Source organism: Rattus norvegicus, chromosome 14 (assembly GCF_021556685.1).
Source record: "Rattus norvegicus strain SHRSP/BbbUtx chromosome 14, alternate assembly SHRSP_T2T, whole genome shotgun sequence".
Classification (NCBI taxonomy): domain Eukaryota; kingdom Metazoa; phylum Chordata; class Mammalia; order Rodentia; family Muridae; genus Rattus; species Rattus norvegicus.
In genome coordinates this window covers 34,730,657-34,740,000 of record NC_141547.1, presented here as the reverse complement: position 1 = coordinate 34,740,000, position 9,344 = coordinate 34,730,657, and positions in this window count along the sequence as shown.

Genomic DNA, 9,344 nt, shown 5'->3' with positions numbered 1-9,344 from the left:
GGTCAGAGGTCAGAGTCACGGTCAGATGGACCGCCTAAAGGTTAGTCTTGAAGGAAGGGCTCTAGCTCCAGCACGAGATAGTGGTGAGCTCTCAGCAAATCCAGGCAGAAGCTTGACTACAAGCAGGATATGGGATAATGAACCACTCTGAGCAGAATGGGACTGTACTGATAAAAGTTTAAAGGGACACAGACCCGGTGAGAGAGAGACCCAACCGCCTGGTCAGGTGGGCACTCCTGAGGCTGCAGAGCGGAAGAGACCACCAACTCTGCTCACCCCTGCCCACATCCCTGGCCCAAGAGGAAACTGTATAAGGCCTCTGGGCTCCCGTGGGGGAGGGCCCAGGAGCGGCAGGACCCCTGCGTCTGAGACACCACCGGAACCTGAAAGAAACAGACCGGATAAACAGTTCTCTGCACCCAAATCCCGTGGGAGGGAGAGCTAAACCTTCAGAGAGGCAGACAAGCCTGGGAAACCAGAAGTGACTGCTCCCTGCACACACATCTCGGACGCCAGAGGAAAAAGCCAAAGACCATCTGGAACCCTGGTGCACTGAAGTTCCCGGAAGGGGCGGCACAGGTCTTCCTGGTTGCTGCCGCTGCAGAGAGCCCGTGGGCAGCACCCCACGAGCGAACCTGAGCCTCGGGACCACAGGTAAGACCAAATTTTCTGCTGCAAGAAAGCTGCCTGGTGAACTCAAGACACAGGCCCACAGGAACAGCTGAAGACCTGTAGAGAGGAAAAACTACACGCCAGAAAGCAGAACACTCTGTCCCCATAACTGACTGAAAGAGAGGAAAACAGGTCTACAGCACTCCTGTCACACAGGCTTATAGGACAGTCTAGCCACTGTCAGAAATAGCAGAACAAAGTAACACTAGAGATAATCTGATGGCGAGAGGCAAGCGCAGGAACCCAAGCAACAGAAACCAAGACTACATGGCACCATCGGAGCCCAATTCTCCCATCAAAACAAACATGGAATATCCAAACACACCAGAAAAGCAAGATCTATTTTCAAAATCATATTTGATCATGATGCTGGAGGACTTCAAGAAAGACATGAAGAACTCCCTTAGAGAACAAGTAGAAGCCTACAGAGAGGAATCGCAAAAATCCCTGAAAGAATTCCAGGAAAACACAATCAAACAGTTGAAGGAATTAAAAATGGAAATAGAAACAATCAAGAAAGAACACATGGAAACAACCCTGGATATAGAAAACCAAAAGAAGAGACAAGGAGCTGTAGATACAAGCCTCACCAACAGAATTCAAGAGATGGAAGAGAGAATCTCGGGAGCAGAAGATTCCATAGAAATCATTGACTCAACTGTCAAAGATAATGTAAAGCGGAAAAAGCTACTGGTCCAAAACATACAGGAAATCCAGGACTCAATGAGAAGATCAAACCTAAGGATAATAGGTATAGAAGAGAGTGAAGACTCCCAGCTCAAAGGACCAGTAAATATCTTCAACAAAATCATAGAAGAAAACTTCCCTAACCTAAAAAAAGAGATACCCATAGACATACAAGAAGCCTACAGAACTCCAAATAGATTGGACCAGAAAAGAAACACCTCCCGTCACATAATTGTCAAAACACCAAACGCACAAAATAAAGAAAGAATATTAAAAGCAGTAAGGGAAAAAGGTCAAGTAACATATAAAGGGAGACCTATCAGAATCACACCAGACTTCTCGCCAGAAACTATGAAGGCCAGAAGATCCTGGACTGATGTCATACAGACCCTAAGAGAACACAAATGCCAGCCCAGGTTACTGTATCCAGCAAAACTCTCAATTAACATTGATGGAGAAACCAAGATATTCCATGACAAAACCAAATTTACACAATATCTTTCTACAAATCCAGCACTACAAAGGATAATAAATGGTAAAGCCCAACATAAGGAGGCAAGCTATACCCTAGAAGAAGCAAGAAACTAATCGTCTTGGCAACAAAACAAAGAGAATGAAAGCACACAAACATAACCTCACATCCAAATATGAATATAAAGGGAAGCAATAATCACTATTCCTTAATATCTCTCAATATCAATGGCCTCAACTCCCCAATAAAAAGATATAGATTAACAAACTGGATACGCAATGAGGACCCTGCATTCTGCTGCCTACAGGAAACACACCTCAGAGACAAAGACAGACACTACCTCAGAGTGAAAGGCTGGAAAACAACTTTCCAAGCAAATGGTCAGAAGAAGCAAGCTGGAGTAGCCATTCTAATATCAAATAAAATCAATTTCCAACTAAAAGTCATCAAAAAAGATAAGGAAGGACACTTCATATTCATCAAAGGAAAAATCCACCAAGATGAACTCTCAATCCTAAATATCTATGCCCCAAATACAAGGGCACCTACATACGTAAAAGAAACCTTACTAAAGCTCAAAACACACATTGCACCTCACACAATAATAGTGGGAGATTTCAACACACCACTCTCATCAATGGACAGATCATGGAAACAGAAATTAAACAGTGATGTCGACAGACTAAGAGAAGTCATGAGCCAAATGGACTTAACGGATATTTATAGAACATTCTATCCTAAAGCAAAAGGATATACCTTCTTCTCAGCTCCTCATGGTACTTTCTCCAAAATTGACCATATAATTGGTCAAAAAACGGGCCTCAACAGGTACAGAAAGATAGAGATAATCCCATGCGTGCTATCGGACCACCACGGCCTAAAACTGGTCTTCAATAACAATAAGGGAAGAATGCCCACATATACGTGGAAATTGAACAATGCTCTACTCAATGATAACCTGGTCAAGGAAGAAATAAAGAAAGAAATTAAAAACTTTTTAGAATTTAATGAAAATGAAGATACAACATACCCAAACTTATGGGACACAATGAAAGCTGTGCTAAGAGGAAAACTCATAGCGCTGAGTGCCTGCAGAAAGAAACAGGAAAGAGCATATGTCAGCAGCTTGACAGCACACCTAAAAGCTCTAGAACAAAAAGAAGCAAATACACCCAGGAGGAGTAGAAGGCAGGAAATAATCAAACTCAGAGCTGAAATCAACCAAGTAGAAACAAAAAGGACCATAGAAAGAATCAACAGAACCAAAAGTTGGTTCTTTGAGAAAATCAACAAGATAGATAAACCCTTAGCCAGACTAACGAGAGGACACAGAGAGTGCGTCCAAATTAACAAAATCAGAAATGAAAAGGGAGACATAACTACAGATTCAGAGGAAATTCAAAAAATCATCAGATCTTACTATAAAAACCTATATTCAACAAAATTTGAAAATCTTCAGGAAATGGACAATTTCCTAGACAGATACCAGGTATCGAAGTTAAATCAGGAACAGATAAACCAGTTAAACAACCCCATAACTCCTAAGGAAATAGAAGCAGTCATTAAAGGTCTTCCAACCAAAAAGAGCCCAGGTCCAGACGGGTTTAGTGCAGAATTCTATCAAACCTTCATAGAAGACCTCATACCAATATTATCCAAACTATTCCACAAAATTGAAACAGATGGAGCACTACCGAATTCCTTCTACGAAGCCACAATTACTCTTATACCTAAACCACACAAAGACACAACAAAGAAAGAGAACTTCAGACCAATTTCCCTTATGAATATCGACGCAAAAATACTCAATAAAATTCTGGCAAACCGAATTCAAGAGCACATCAAAACAATCATCCACCATGATCAAGTAGGCTTCATCCCAGGCATGTAGGGATGGTTTAATATACGGAAAACCATCAACGTGATCCATCATATAAACAAACTGAAAGAACAAAACCACATGATCATTTCATTAGATGCTGAGAAAGCATTTGACAAAATTCAACACCCCTTCATGATAAAAGTCCTGGAAAGAATAGGAATTCAAGGCCCATACCTAAACATAGTAAAAGCCATATACAGCAAACCAGTTGCTAACATTAAACTAAATGGAGAGAAACTTGAAGCAATCCCACTAAAATCAGGGACTAGACAAGGCTGCCCACTCTCTCCCTACTTATTCAATATAGTTCTTGAAGTTCTAGCCAGAGCAATCAGACAACAAAAGGAGATCAAGGGGATACAGATCGGAAAAGAAGAAGTCAAAATATCACTATTTGCAGATGACATGATAGTATATTTAAGTGATCCCAAAAGTTCCACCAGAGAACTACTAAAGCTGATAAACAACTTCAGCAAAGTGGCTGGGTATAAAATTAACTCAAATAAATCAGTTGCCTTCCTCTATACAAAAGAGAAACAAGCCGAGAAAGAAATTAGGGAAACGACACCCTTCATAATAGACCCAAATAATATAAAGTACCTCGGTGTGACTTTAACCAAGCAAGTAAAAGATCTGTACAATAAGAACTTCAAGACACTGAGGAAAGAAATTGAAGAAGACCTCAGAAGATGGAAAGATCTCCCATGCTCATGGATTGGCAGGATTAATATAGTAAAAATGGCCATTTTACCAAAAGCAATCTACAGATTCAATGCAATCCCCATCAAAATACCAATCCAATTCTTCAAAGAGTTAGACAGAACAATTTGCAAATTCATCTGGAATAACAAAAAACCCAGGATAGCTAAAGCTATCCTCAACAATAAAAGGACTTCAGGGGGAATCACTATCCCTGAACTCAAGCAGTATTACAGAGCAATAGTGATAAAAACTGCATGGTATTGGTACAGAGACAGACAGATAGACCAATGGAATAGAATTGAAGACCCAGAAATGAACCCACACACCTATGGTCACTTGATTTTTGACAAAGGAGCCAAAACCATCCAATGGAAAAAAGATAGCATTTTCAGCAAATGGTGCTGGTTCAACTGGAGGGCAACATGTAGAAGAATGCAGATCGATCCATGCTTATCACCCTGTACAAAGCTTAAGTCCAAGTGGATCAAGGACCTCCACATCAAACCAGACACACTCAAACTAATAGAAGAAAAACTAGGGAAGCATCTGGAACACATGGGCACTGGAAAAAATTTCCTGAACAAAACACCAATGGCTTATGCTCTAAGATCAAGAATCGACAAATGGGATCTCATAAAACTGCAAAGCTTCTGTAAGGCAAAGGACACGGTGGTTAGAACAAAACGGCAACCAACAGATTGGGAAAAGATCTTTACCAATCCTACAACAGATAGAGGCCTTATATCCAAAATATACAAAGAACTCAAGAAGTTAGACCGCAGGGAAACAAATAACCCTATTAAAAAATGGGGTTCAGAGCTAAACAAAGAATTCACAGCTGAGGAATGCCGAATGGCTGAGAAACACCTAAAGAAATGTTCAACATCTTTAGTCATAAGGGAAATGCAAATCAAAACAACCCTGAGATTTCACCTCACACCAGTGAGAATGGCTAAGATCAAAAACTCAGGTGACAGCAGATGCTGGCGAGGATGTGGAGAAAGAGGAACACTCCTCCATTGTTGGTGGGATTGCAGACTGGTAAAACCATTCTGGAAATCAGTCTGGAGGATCCTCAGAAAATTGGACATTGAACTGCCTGAGGATCCAGCTATACCTCTCTTGGGCATATACCCAAAAGATGCCTCAACATATAAAAGAGACACGTGCTCCACTATGTTCATCGCAGCCTTATTTATAATAGCCAGAAAATGGAAAGAACCGAGATGCCCTTCAACAGAGGAATGGATACAGAAAATGTGGTACATCTACACAATGGAATATTACTCAGCTATCAAAAACAACGAGTTTATGAAATTCGTAGGCAAATGGTTGGAACTGGAAAATATCATCCTGAGTGAGCTAACCCAATCACAGAAAGACATACATGGTATGCACTCATTGATAAGTGGCTATTAGCCCAAATGCTTGAATTACCCTAGATCCCTAGAACAAACGAAACTCAAGACGGATGATCAAAATGTGAATGCTTCACTCCTTCTTTAAATGAGGAAAAAGAATACCCTTGGCTGGGAAGGGAGAGGCAAAGATTAAAACAGAGACTGAAGGAACACCCATTCAGAGCCTGCCCCACAGGTGGCCCATACATATACAGCCACCCAATTGGACAAGATGGATGAAGCAAAGAAGTGCAGACCGACAGGAGCCGGATGTAGATCGCTCCTGAGAGACACAGCCAGAATACAGCAAATACAGAGGCGAATGCCAGCAGCAAACCACTGAACTGAGAATAGGTCCCCTGTTGAAGGAATCAGAGAAAGAACTGGAAGAGCTTGAAGGGGCTCGAGACCCCAAAAGTACAACAATGTCAAGCAACCAGAGGTTCCAGGGACTAAGCCACTACCTAAAGACTATATATGGACTGACCCTGGACTCTGACCCCATAGGTAGCAATGAATATCCTAGTAAGAGCACCAGTGGAAGGGGAAGCCCTGGGTCCTGCTAAGACTGAACCCCCAGTGAATTAGACTATGGGGGGAGGGCGGCAATGGGGGGAGGGTTGGGAGGGGAACACCCATAAGGAAGGGGAGGGGGGAGGGTGATTTTGCCCGGAAACCGGGAAAGGGAATAACACTTGAAATGTATATAAGAAATACTCAAGTTAATAAAAAAAAAAAAAGTTTAAAGGGACACAAGGCCAAAGGAAGCTTAGTTCAGCACCGAAGCAATCATGCTTAACTGATTGAGTGGAGACTGTCGGACCCTGGAAAAGGCTGATGTCAGTTCAAAGATGCTCATGAAAACCGAGAAAGACAAAAGTATGGCGATAAGAGAAATGCTCACCAACACCTCAAAATGATTTCTAACATTCAGAGGGGTGATGCTTGACACCATAAACATTATCTTTTAAAGGATTGGGAACGTGTGGTTTTATTTATAGATTGATGCAGTGTTTACTCTGAATAGAAACATGAGTTCCACATGTGGTTAGTGTCTGATGACATCATCATTGCCTTTTCCCTCTCTCAGGTTTGATACCTGGTCTGTCTCTTTCTGTGTGAGGTCCAGGTCCCATTAGCAGCTCAAAGCATTTGTCTTATCAGGACAAAGTGCAAAAGAGTTACATCCTCAGGGAGAATCTAGACATTGAGCGTCACAATCTGTGTCCCATATTACAGATCAAGTGGGACCCACATCAACTTTCCCAAGCCTCCCAGTGAAGGGGAACCCTGCTATTTTGGAAATGTGCCTTGTGCTCTATAATCAAAAATAATGAATACCTTCTGTGTATTCATTCTCAGTGTATTTTAATCTTAGTGAATATGTGTGTGTATGTATATGTGTGTGCATTTATTTTGATCTGAGGTTTTTCCCCTGAGAGCTTAGCCATAGAACCAAGGACATAGCAGTTTAAGCTAAACAGAAAATAACTTTTCTACTTCTCTGAAGGATTGTAAAAATTATTTTATGTGTGTTTGTTTGCCTGCATAATGCACCACATATGTGCAGAGTCTGAAGATGCCATAAAAGGACATCAGATCTCCTGCAACTGGGATTCCAAGCTGCTGTAAGCCACCATGTGGGTGCTGGGAATTGAACCAGGGTCCTCTGGAAGAGCAAGCAGCACTCTTAACCTTAGCTAGTCACCTCTCTAGTCCTCTACATGGGCTTTAGCGCTAAAGTGTTTGGCTCGAGACCCCATATGAACAACAATGCCAAGCAACCAGAGCTTCCAGGGACTAAGCCACTACCTAAAGACTATACATGGACTGACCCTGGACTCTGACCTCATAGGTAGCAATGAATATCCTAGTAAGAGCACCAGTGGAAGGGGAAGCCCTGGGTCCTGCTAAGACTGAACCCCCAGTGAACTAGACTGTTGGGAGGAGGGCGGCAATGGGGGGAGGATGGGGAGGGGAACACCCATAAAGAAGGGGAGGGGGAGGGGTTGGGGGGATGTTTGCCCGGAAACCGGGAGAGGGAATAACACTCGAAATGTATATAAGAAATACTCAAGTTAATAAAAAAAAAATTATGTTAGCAGAGAACCAACGCAGAAGATAGCAACCCTAACTAGTCTTTCTTCATAGTGAGTTCTGCCCAGAAATGTTAAAAAGAAACACTTTTGAAAAGGAATCTATAGTAAATAAGATAGAAAGTGTCTAAGGAATTAAGTTAATGCAAATATAAATCAATAAGGCTATTAAAAAGGGGTTGATACAAAAATAAATTTAGAAATACAGTAAAAACATTTCATTTGACAACATTATAGACAATATTTCTAATTATAAAAGTGATGATGATAATGATGAGATAATAACCAAATAGTACATCTCTCAAAGTTACCAGAACCAGGTGGTTTAATTGGTGACATTTATTTTAAAAGTTCAAAGAATATACAATTCCTATGTCTGAAAAGTTCTTCTGCAATATGAAAACAAGAGGAAACAAGAGGAAAGCAAGCTCTATACTGATTTTAAAACCAGGTAATAAAAAACCACTCTCACTTTCAGCACAGAGACAAAGATCCTAAATGAGATGTCAACCAGCCTTACTGAAATGTTAGTAAGCTTCACCAAGCGTGCACTGGAGGAATATTGTGACACAACTCGGGAGATTTTCACCTACAAACACTGTGGCACTGTTCCCTTCCATACAGTCAATCAGTATTTATTCTGCTATAATAAATTGCACACAAGTGTCCTTGTAATTTCTAAGAAGAATGTGCTAAAATACAGAACTATTCCTTGTTAAAGCAACAGCAAAATGTCCGGGTACAAACCCGAGGTAAGAGTGACTAAAAAAATGGCAGAGGGGAGCATGATAAAGTGCAGAGTTCACAAGCCAATGATTCTCCACAGAGGTATGCATTCAGACAGGAAACGATCCTAATAATAATAAAATGTGCAAGAGTATAGAAGGAAATCATCCCAAGTCTGGAAGCCTAGATGACTGATCAGCATACTGTGTTTCCAGGACAGAGTATGTAAACTATAAATATGTCGGTCGTCTTGAGTTTGCAAATTTAGTGCATTTCCATTGGGAAAACGAGCAGAACCTTTCATGGCTATTGAGCACTGACTCTAAAATTCACCTGGAACTATAATAGATACCAGATCTTTAAGAAATAGTAATTCCAGAGACCAAACACTAGCAGATACTGAAATATTCAAAACCAAGACGAGATTTAAGAGATGAAAACACAAATAGATCAATGTCAAGAAATTACAAAAGAGATTTGCATATATGCAAATATAGTAAACAATGAACACATCATTTTTATTTGGACTTTTCAATGGGTAGTGCAGTGAAAATTGGCTGTCCTACCCCTGCCCCCAAAGGAAACTGGATGCTTAACTCGCCCTACATAAAAAGTAGACTACAGATAGCTATTCATTCAAGGTGTCCATTACGTTAGTAAATCAGACCCCTACAGAGGAATCCAAAGCCAAAGGCATCATGTGGCTG